At 38.6% G+C, this 12,066-nt stretch overlaps 1 pseudogene; it reads right to left on the reverse strand.

Annotated features, from left to right (window-relative positions):
• Positions 1–1,078: 1,078 nt before the first annotated feature.
• On the reverse strand, positions 1,079–6,910 carry LOC109044366 (AP-1 complex subunit beta-1 pseudogene; annotated as a pseudogene).
• Positions 6,911–12,066: the final 5,156 nt, after the last annotated feature.

Here is a 12,066-nt window from a genome sequence, read left to right on the forward strand (position 1 = left end):
ATGCAAGATTAAAAAAAATGTAATTTTCGATTGAAAAAGTGTCGACGAAACGGTGGTTTTTTCCGATAAGCGTTTTTCGAGCGAAAGAGTGTCGATGTAAAGATTGTCGATCGAATGTATGTCGATCGAAAATACGTCGATAAAATCTATGTCGATGAAAAATGTTTCGACTGAAAGGATGTCGATGAAAAAAATGTCGATCGAAAGAGTGTCGATCGAATCGAATTCGATTGAACTGCGTTTCTATTTTTCGATTGAACTGTGTCGAGTGAACCGACGTCGATTAAAACGATGTCGACGTAAAACTGGCCTTTTTCAACGATTTTAAAGAGGTTGTTCCAAAAATGCCGATTTTGGCCCCCCCTGGATCTGGCCCAAACTTTGCTCAGATGTTGTACTAAGTGTCCCCGATGTTTGGGCAAAATTTCAGCCCCCTCGGATAATTAGGGGGCAGGGGGCAGGGGGGCAAAGTTGCAATTTTTTTAAAACTTTAAAAATCGATATCTCGCGAACGGTTTGAGTGTAAGTGTTGCGGTTTGCGCTAAAAAACGTCAAAAAATATTCTCCACAAGAATATCAATGCTGTTTGCAAGGTTGCGTAACTTATCGCGGTCATAAATCGACTTTTTCGATTTATGACCGCGATAAGTTACGCAACCTTGCAAACAGCATTGATATTCTTGTGGAGAATATTTTTTGACGTTTTTTAGCGCAAACCGCAACACTTACACTCAAACCGTTCGCGAGATATCGATTTTTAAAGTTTTAAAAAAATTGCAACTTTGCCCCCCTGCCCCCTGCCCCCTAATTATCCGAGGAGGCTGAAATTTTGCCCAAGCATCGGGGACACTTAGTACAACATCTGAGCAAAGTTTGGGCCAAATCCAGGGGGGAGGGGGGGGGCCAAAATCGGCGTTTTTGGAACAACCTCTTTAAATTTTCGAACGAATCAATGTCGTTTGAATCTATGTCGATTGTGCCATCTCATATGAAGTAACCGTTATTTGTATAATTTCCTAGAAACCTTTTTTTAAACCCATTTTTGTTTAAACCCATAAAAACAAAGAGAAAACAAAAAATCATACAAAAGTTTTCATTTTCTTACTGGAATTATGTAATAGAGAAAACTTGGAATAAATTAATATAATTTATTACACAAAAACAACAGTAAAATCGGAAGTAAAAAGAGTGGTGACCTCTCTAGCGCTCAATGCGTAGGGTGAGTGTGTGGATTCGGTGTATGGAAAATATATCACTGGATTACCTTTTTGTGGAATGTAAAGTCCATACTGATCTGACCATTCTTTCGAGAGAACGTACCCCATGGTTCCAAACCGTTTCCTTTGTCAGTCGGAAGCCACATTTGCTTCGGTGCAATATACCCAGTCACAACAGGTGCTGTGCCATTCGGATACTTGTAAACAAAGGAAGAGTTGCACATTCTTAGCGATTTTGATATGGGTATATGATGTTCGGTCGGAAAAGTCTCCATTTGTGCCATCTCATATGAAGTAACCGTTATTTGTATAATTTCCTAGAAAACTTTTTTTAAACCCATTTTTGTTTAAACCATGTTTCATGCAGAGAAAAGGAAAATTACCAATAGCTACTGAAGTTTCGAAATGGCGAAAATGCTTCAAGTAGACATGCACAGCTAGAGTTATGTAATTCATGAACTGAGACTAAGTTGTCAAATTAATGCATCAGAGAGATATTATAATACAGATCTGATATAGGAATAAAAGAAACAAATAAATACACTTAATTTTTATAGGTAACAATTATTTAGGGTTATTTCACAAAAATACAGACTACTGCTATAAACTTAATAGGTATTAACAATATAATACAAAATAACGAGATAAAGAGGTTAAAATAAGAAATCGCTGACATTATGATCGCTTTGTACACCATGAAAATATAAATATGTATAGGTAGAATTATTAACATGTTATGGAATGCTAAAAAAAACCCATCCCTACAAAGTGTCAAGATCTCTCCTAATGTTGCACTTCTTTAAAGAAAACTGAGTGAGAGCTATTTTTCAAAATTTTCACGCCATTAATGAAAATCAAAAAAAAAATAGCATCTTAATGTTCAGCAGAGCTAGATGTTGCATTAATTATATGCGAATCACGAATTTCCAATAGTATTTTAGAACTGTTCTACATTTCATGCAGAGAAACGGAAAATTATCAATAGCTACTGAAGTTCTGGGCAGGAATGTCTTTCCATGTCTGCAGGAATAGTCGTTTATCCATCTGCCCGTCTTCTACGAAATAAACATGCATCGGGACAATTATTGCAAAGTGAAATACGTCGATGTTATTTTTCATTGCAACGTGCAAGTTGGTCACGGGCTCCACCCTTTGAATGGCTCCGGTTGTTGCAATTACTGGATGGCAAAGTCCATCATTGGCTGCATACCTTTTTGTGGAATGTAAAGTCCATACTGATCTGACCATTCTTTCGAGAGAACGTACCCCATGGTTCCAAACCGTTTCCTTTGTCAGTCGGAAGCCACATTTGCTTCGGTGCAATATACCCAGTCACAACAGGTGCTGTGTCATTCGGATACTTGTAAAAAAAGGAAGAGTTGCACATTCTTAGCGATTTTGATATCGGTATATGATGTTCGGTCGGAAAAGTCTCCATTTGTGCCATCTCATATGAAGTAACCGTTATTTGTATAATTTCCTAGAAACCTTTTTTCAAACCCATTTATGTTTAAACCCATAAAAACAAAGAGAAAACAAAATATCATACAAAAGTTTTTATTTTCTTACTGGATATTTTCATTCACTCCAGTGAAGAACTATATTCGCAAATACATCATAAGTCATCTTGATGTACAACAAAGCTAGGTGCCTTCAGATGTTGCGTTAATTAGGTATAGGCGAAATACGGTTGCAATTACTGGATGGCAAAGTCCATCATTGGCTGCATTACCTTTTTGTGGAATGTAAAGTCCATACTGATCTGACCATTTTTTCGAGAGAACGTACCCCATGGTTCCAAACCGTTTCCTTTGTCAGTCGGAAGCCACATTTGCTTCGGTGCAATATACCCAGTCACAACAGGTGCTGTGCCAAAAATGTCACCCAACAGACCAGTTGTGGTGGAGGATATTTGGGCATCATTGCCTAGCAAATTATCAAGACCGGTTGCCAGAAGATCCACAACTGGTGGGGTTGCTGAGGGTGGATTATAAGTTGGAGGAGCATTTAAGTCCATTGATAGTAAGTCACGAATTAATGAGTCTTGTGCAGGAAATATATTCGCGCTTGGTTGAGGAGTGGGTTCAGTTTTAGCTGGTAGGAACTTGCGTAATCTAGAGTACCTGTATAGGGAGAGTAGCGACAGATCGGTTCATGGAGGGCTTAGGGCCCAAAAGTGCAGCCACCCTTCTGAGCAACTTCTAACACACAAAATTTCACTGCCAGCCTACAGATTTCAATTCTAACCAAGATGGCTAAGAATGTACATAAATGAGCGTTCTTTCGCAAAAATAAGTAAATTTATGCAAAAAGTAAACCAAATACATGCTTTCTAAACGACGGTTCGTAACAATTGTATTTTTAAATCGCTCTGGACATTCGAAATTCATAGGTTGGCCGCCCTTTTGGGCCCTAACTTTATTCGCGGAGGCTTCGGTGAAGGCCTGATGGACTTTCGGAGTTTCAGATCTGTCGCTACTCTCCCTATACAGGTACTCTAGCGTAATCCAGCGCGACCTTCGACAAATGCTGTTGGTGGTTTATGGTATACAGATGATAAGAAAGAGATGTGACAAATCAATTCATCAAGCAGAGTTGGCTCCAACAAATCTGGCTCCTCAGAGATAGGTGGATTTTCTGCGAGTACAACTTATTTTGCTGCAGCAGGATCTGTTGATAACAATCGCCAGTAGATAAATCTTCTGTCACGCACATCTGGGTTATCTAAATCTTGTGTGGCCAAGCTTAGAACTTGTTGAACAAGTCCCTGGGTATCCGGAGGAGACTTCAAAAATAATTTGACAATCGCAGTTAGAAGCTGAAGTTGAACTGGGGTATTTTCATCATATAAACCTTCTAGGAAACTTTCTAAAAGCTCATCTGCATTATCGATCCGTTCAGCATACTCACCAATGATTCAGATCATGGAAGCTCGAGCTTCCGGCTCATCTAAAGTATCAAGATTCTCACAAAGTGTTGAGATAATACTTTCATATTTATTCGGGTACTTCCGGAAGATTTCTTTGATCACCACAATGGCCTCTTGGACAACATTGTTGACTTTTGTTTGAATAAGATCCAATAAAGTTTATACACAACGCTCAGCTGATTGTTCAACTTTGATGGCACATCTTCCAATCGCTCTCACAGCCTTACGTACTAAATCGACATCAACTTCTGTTGCGTATTCTTTAAGTTCAGAGAGCACTTGAGCAACTTTTCGCTTGAGAAGCCAAACGAATCATAATGTCAAGTTGTTGCGTTTTGCGCAGTTTTGCGTACATAAGGATCCTCATCATTCAAACATTTCCTTAGTGGCTCACACAAATACTCGGTGATCTTGTCAACTCTAATACATCCCATCGTGCGAACAGCCAAAGCTCTGATAAAAGGATTTGTATCTTCACAATCCTTGACAAATGTATTAACTACCATGATGGCCATATCTGGATGGCTCTTGGTGTAGTTCATCAAATAAAGGTAGACAAGCTTTTTAAGCTCCAAATTATCCGTTTTCATACAATTAACAACATCTGGAAACAAGGCAGAGACATATTTCCCTACAGTCATTGACGCAATCACTTTTTTCACAGCCTCTCGCTTCTTCTCTTTTTTGTCACTGTTCAATTCCGATTTCAGCTCGAAAATCTCACCTTTCTTGGTGGTTGTAAAGTATTTTGAGTCCGTCATGATACTTTGGAAGTTTGCCAAGGAGACTTTAACAAGTGAGGACTAAACTCACCCTTTGGAAATAAACAGTGCCGCTGGCTCAGTTGGGGTCGTCTCTCTTCTCAATTCACCCGATTCAATCAAGAAAACGCAGGAAGACGGAGGCAGAAAATAAAAGGGAGATCCAATTAGTGGTTCTGAAATTAGAGAAAAATTAACATCAGAAACTATTATAAAAGAGAAAAATCTACTGATTTTCACATTAGCAGAATTAAACACATCACTAGAGTCATGAGTGGTGGGTATGAACGATTTAGTCCACCTTTTCGAAGTTGGATGGCTGTAGTGTTTCCCTGAAGTGAGTCAGGTACCGAGTGGTTCGTCTCAGCATCATGTATATTATCTTAACTCCTCACTTAAATGACGAGTTCGATAATATTCTACAGAAAGCAACTAAGGAACAGCTCTTATCAGAGGCACGATGTCTACAGTGATTTGGTTGCTGCGCATCAGCATAGTTCCCCAGTTTACCAAACCTTAGGACTACTTAATATATCATGCTGACAAACTGAAAGTCCGAGTTTCTTTTGTCTTCTTCTTTCATCACCACCTACTTCAACTACCAACCGTTAAGCCTAATTCACACTATCAAACTTTTCATTCAACTTTTGGATGCAACTTGTCCAATGAAAAGTTGGATAATGAGATACTAAGGAGAGAAAACGACAATTTGATGAAAAATTGAATAGAAACTTGAATGTGACATCACATTCAATTTTTCGTTCAACTTTCCATCCAATGCCACCGATTTGATGGAAAGCTGAACGTAAGGCCTTGTCTCCACGAGCCGTTTCACGAGATTTGTCCCAGGGAAAAATCCAACTTACGAAGTTGGGGAAAATATTGAGTTAATCAATATTTTTCCCAGTACCAAGTATGGTACTTGTATCCCTAGGACCCACTGAGAGAAGAAGAAGAAGTGAAAACGAATTGTGCGATATTTTATTCATTACTACATTGTTCATGTTTGTTTAGTTAAAATAATGTGTCTAATTGTCAATTGAGTGCAATTATTCTTTTAACCCCGGTTATATACCCGACTTTAACTAATTTATCTTCCCGCGCAAACTAGTCGCAGGACTGTATGAGCCCCGTCCCGTGGAGACGGTAACTGGGAAAAATCCCAGAAGTTTCACTCCTGCGATTCGAACTTGGGACAAATCCCATGAAAACGTCCCGTGGAGACAAGGCCTAAAGTTGGAACAAAATCTTCCAACCGACATGAGCCGAAGCTGTATCTTTGCGAACCGCAGGCTGATGACTATATCACACTGTAGCAGTGATTGAATCAAACTTTTTTGCGTCCTGCTTTTTTCGTTCGACCATATTGGATGATAAGTTTGATAGTGTGAATTGGGCTTATGGATCCATCTTGGTGCTTGCACAAATTTAGGATGGTCACCTTGAGAGTAGAGGGCCAAAATGTACCATGCTCATTTAAGCGTATGACTACGAACAGCTATGGAAATAAATTCAGAACTTGTGTTGAAGGTACAGTAGAAGCTGACCAAATGATTTGGCGTTACTTAGCCCTAACCAAGAAATGAATGTTTCTGGCCCCGGAAGAACTGGCGTTTCTGGGGTCATGCCCCACGAATGAGCTTTGAAACCGCGATCAAAGAGATAATATTATGCCATGTTAAGGATGATTAGTTAACTAAACCACGCAAAATAAGCATAAACTGAGAGACAGAGCTAAAAGGGAGGGTTCAGTTGATAGAATTACCTATTGCCTCCTGTGACTTGGTACTGGTTTCCACGCTCCGCTGAAGAGGTAAAGTGGTGAAGATGAAGAATGGGTATGAACTTCTGAATGAGTGAAATCTAGTCTCATACAAGCGATTGGAAATAATATAGGCGCGACTAGCGATCAAATGGTGTAAGTGCCGCCCCGATAACAAGTTATTGATAAAATCGGAGAAGAAGAACGATGCCACGTTGGATGCCACACAAACCCATGGAGAAAACACAGAAGGCGGTGGCAAGACTGCCATCTTGAAGATTTGCTGTGACGTAGAAAATTACACGGACTGGCGCGCTGTTCAAAAAAAAGTACACTTAATGCATTTCATGATGGAACCTGTATAAAGACCTACATCACCAATTCACCACTCAAACTAACATTGAAAGTCATATAATTGAACATTACGTACCATGACTCTCCAATTTCTGCTTTTTTGACGCACAAAACGTAATTTAACATGGTTATACCTTCAAAACGGGACGAGTCAAGATAAAAGTTGTTATTATATGAAATATAAATTTTTAACTTAAAAATTATTTTCAGTTACAGTCGAACATTGATAAAACAAACATATTGAAACATGAAAGTCATAGTTACGAGTTTTTAGAGCCAATATAAGTGGGAACCTCACAACCTTTCCCGCTCCTTTTTAAATTTTAAAGCGGTCTCAGTTTTCCCGCGATCCTCTTAACCAATCAGAAGGGCGACTTCATTTTTAGCTGTGACGTAGCAAAGTACATTTCCCCGCTTGCCACCACCTTCATCTGTATTTTCTCTATGACACAAACCAAACAAACCGCAGTAAAGGAACGAGCATATTCTTTGCTGACGTCATGAAGCACGAAGCAGCTGAACCAATCAAAATTTAAAATGACATAAACAAATCTTAATAAACAGTGACGTAATCTTGAATTCTAGCCTCAATTTTTGGATTGTGAGTCGATGGTTTTGTTTACCAACGAAGTAAATGAACTAATAATGCATGTCTTAGGCTAAATTACTTTCCAACAAGCTGGAAAGAGCCTCCCAAAAAAAGGGTCTTTTTTGGCCCCTTTTGTGAAACTCGGGGACTTCATTCAAATGTGACCTAAACGAAACCTTATGATGACCCAAGACTCCAGTAAAAATTTTAGCTTGAGTATACGTCTGGTTTCGGAGATACAACGTTGCAAAGTTTGCATATTTATAAAGCTTTAAAAATCTTCATATTTTCAAATATTATCTTCGTAAAACTAACATGAGAGTGAACTTTACAATACTGAAACAAAGCGTAAATGAAGCATAATGATAAAGCAAGTCTCCAGTAAAAGTTTCAGCTTATGTATGACCCCTGTTTAGGTAGTGCAACGTTGCAAAGTTTACCTTTCTGAGCTTTAAAAATACTCATATTTTTGAGTTTCTTATTTAAATTCAATTTTAGTGAATGTCCAATTGTATTTTGTGGCACAAAATTAACCCCTAGTGGTACTCGTGGATGCATAGTGCATTGATGTAAGGCTACAATAATTTCAAATAACACAGCGTTGCAAAGTTTACATCTTATACCTCTGAACATGTCTTTTCTATTGTTTTTTTATTAAAAAAAAACTTCCATCAAACATGTCTCGGTATTTTAAAGCAAAATGTTAGGACTCTAGTTAGAGCTAGATGACAATTGGTATAAAAAATTACACTGTTGCCCATTTTTTTGTTTTCCTTCAACATTTATACATAAAATAATTTTAAAATTAGGATACTTCCAAAAATAATAATCTGATTTCAAAATCAAATTCAAGAGACTTTGTCATGCTTAATGGAATACTCATCAACAGCGTTTCAATCTCAAATGGATTGGTATCTCCCTCTGATCTTCTACCGTCTCATAATTACAACAGCAGGCATAGAGATATCAAAAACGTAAAAGTCCGACTGAAACTACCTGAACAAGATTGCAAATTTTTGGCTATCCAAATTATAAATGCTCTACCTTGGAACATTAAACAAAAACTCCGCGACGGTGATATACAGACACTTTTCAATTTACTTCGAGATCTACTTTTAAGGAAGGCATTTTATAATTTGAACGAATTTCTAAATTCAGCTGTTGAGTAACGTTCTATTAAACACCACCTAATGTAACAGTTGTAATTTATACTTTTAATTATTGTATAGTATTTTTTGACCTGTGCCATAGCCCTTATAATGGGGCTCTCATGTACGAAAGTTATAATAAATAGGACATTCGTGCCCAGGACATTCGTGCCTTATGAAGAGAAAGTGGCAAGGCCTGAAGGCTCATATGGCGTTTTTCCTCAGCACGGCAGAAAATGGAACCAGTCAATGTGTCTTACTTGTCACTTTACCTGTCATGCTCGAAAAATCTAAACATGGGTTTTTGTGTGAAGATTACTCAAAAACTCCGAGAATTTTATAGGATTTTCAAAGCATTGGCTGTTAGCAGCAACAGTGAACACTATGAAGGCTAGACTCTCTTGAGTACAATTTTCGAATAAATTTCATGTAAATGCGAGGAGAAACTACAATAAATTTTATGCAATGACAATGATTGATCATCCTTCGACAAAGCAAGACGTAACAAGAAATCTGAAACGTTCTCTCGCCATTTCTTTCAATTTGAAATTAATTAATTACATTACATTAAATTTAACATTGTTTGATTGCAACTACAAATTCTGCCCTAGCACGTGTTTTCTTGCTGTAACCTGGTAAACTAAACATGAATATTGCCAAACAGACGCGCCGTGAAATGCACATATCGAAAGAATTAATGGCTACCAAGCATTTTAAACTTACTAATCGGTGTATGCGGTTATTCACACAAATAAAATAATAATCCATAAGCGCATCTTTATCATGCAGTTGGCGCGGTGTGGCGCCTCCTAGTTTAGATCATGTTGGAAAGAGTGAGAATATCTAACACTAGTGACCCCGCTGCAATAAAAAGTGTAGATTTTAGTTTAACCTGATAACCTCTGAATAAAAATAGAGGAGGAGTCTCTTTTGTTTAATGTTGTTCAAATGGCTCCCTAGGTAAACGCTGAGATGACTCCACAACATGAGTGAAGTATACCTTCCTCTGCCTAAATTTTCTTTGACAACATAACACTTCTGCACATTATAATGAGTGTGCCGTTTTTAACCTCTGTCACTGTCTAATGTATAGTTCACTCCAAAGAATCGAAAAAAATAGCAAAAGGTGCTTTCTTTAGGCACAATATCACGAGGAAGTGAGTGTGTATTTTACTCCCTCTTTTGCGAGTTAAAAACTGCTACTAAATAAACCAAAATTATAATGTTGTTTCTACTGTTCCGTTTTTTTCTGTCTTCTGGGAATACCTGAGTGTTTAATTCAAGTGGTGAAAGCTAATCGGCATTTATTTCATTCTTTAAAATAATCGTAGGTATGAAGTAAAAAACGTATTGTTAGTATACTTAATTTTGTGTTCTTTCCTCAGTTTTATACGTTTCAAACTAGAAGGAGGAATTCCCAGATTTATAAGGGAGAGGAAGAGAAAATAGAAAACAAAGTAGATTGAACAGGTAGATTAGAGAATAAGAAAAGCTTTGAGTAAGTGGCAAGTGTAAAAGTGAAAGCGCTAGCTACCAGAGGGGCCTGGAAAACTCAATACAGAAGATGAGAGTAGAGTAGGGCGTTTCGAATAAACTGGGTCGACTATACTGCCGTGCTAAGGACAAACGCCGTATGAACCTACAAGACGTTGCCAACTTCCCTTTGATAAAGCACAAATTTCCTGGTAAATTTAAAACTATTTTTCTTCATTCCACTTTTTCAGATACTTTTGTTCGCAATTTCGTCTGAAGCTCTTGAAATTCTCAAAGAAAAATATTCATAACTTTCCTCAAAAATAAAAATTTCATCGAAGGAAATTTGGCAACTGTCGAAATTCATGCGGCGTTCTTAGCACGGCAGTATATCCACTCGAACTGTGACTACGATGAACAATGGATGGGGATGGGGATGTGAATGCGTTTAAAACAATAAGCCACCAGGGGATGGTTTCATTGACTATGTTCGGCAGTGGCGTGGCGTGAATGATCGATTATCGATATATCGCCATTTGAAGCTATGGTAAAGAATCGATTACTAAGGTGTTCGCTGCGAACACCCTAATAATCGATCTTTTTTGATTGGTTTGAGTGGCGTATCGATCGATGTATCGCAAAGCACGCCACGCCACTGACGGTCATCTGCAAGACATTTCTCGAGACTATTAGACTCGGATCAATCACAAGTAAGCACAAACCGTGAGTACATTTGCGGGGCACCGACGAGGCGTTGGGGCGGGTCAAAAATCTACAAAGCTCGGCCCAGCCCATCCAGAATATTACACTGAAACGAGGAAAGTCTCAACACTAAAACCCGATGCTCGAAGCATTTGGTCGAGGCTTTTGTTTGGTAATTAACCGAGTTCAATTCCAATTTCGACTAGAGTGATTAATGGTGATGACCACTGATGTTCGGTTGTAAGGGCTCACCGTTTGAAAACCATTCATTTTATTGCGACTAGGAAAATTGTACTAACTTCCAAAAAAGGCTAATTTTTGAAACGTGCTCACGGCCATGCTGAGGTTTTGCGACATCGCACCGGGATGCGTAATATCGTAGTTCCACCATCGCTGAGCGTTACTTCTCGTTACATTTTGTACATGGAGAGAGAAACTTCATGCACGGGACCTGAAGTTGAGGTCATATGGATCTCTGAAGTCTTCGGATTACGCATCCGAAAACTTGAGGTCCAGCTGCCAAAGTTCGGGTCAGACATCCGAAGTATTTCGGTATATACCGGGGGTTCGGGTCACACATCTGAAGTGCTCCAGTACATACCTAACTACTTCAGATGTCTGCCCCGAACTTCGCAGTTGGACCTCAAGTTCTCGGATGTGTGATTCGAAAACTTCAGAGATCCATACGACCTCAACTGCGGGTCCGATGCACGAAGTTTTTTTCTCCGTGTAGGCGCAGTGCAGAGTACAGTCCTGACTACTCGAGGTTTTTTTTCCAGTGTGGCCTTTTTCATGGAGTGTTATAGGAAATTTGGGGGTGAATCTACTCAACTTTATGAAAAATTATCTTTAAAGGCATGGAAAAGATCGCAGCCAAAACTGTTGCAAAGCTATGGCACCAACTTCTGTAAAAACTTTCCTCCAGTTATGATGTTCGCTAAAATAACTTCGTTTGAGGTGAAGTGTATTAATTTTTAACTATTATATAACATTTCTGCCCAATATTTTTGTTTTGTTTTAATAAACTTTTTTAATGAGCAGGATTTTTGGTCATTTCCCCTGGCCAAATAGCTTAGTTGTGGAATAATGTGGATCATCCGGGAATTCCCCTTATCCGCGGAAGCTCCGATC

This window comes from Bemisia tabaci, chromosome 3 (assembly GCF_918797505.1).
Source record: "Bemisia tabaci chromosome 3, PGI_BMITA_v3".
Taxonomy (NCBI): domain Eukaryota; kingdom Metazoa; phylum Arthropoda; class Insecta; order Hemiptera; family Aleyrodidae; genus Bemisia; species Bemisia tabaci.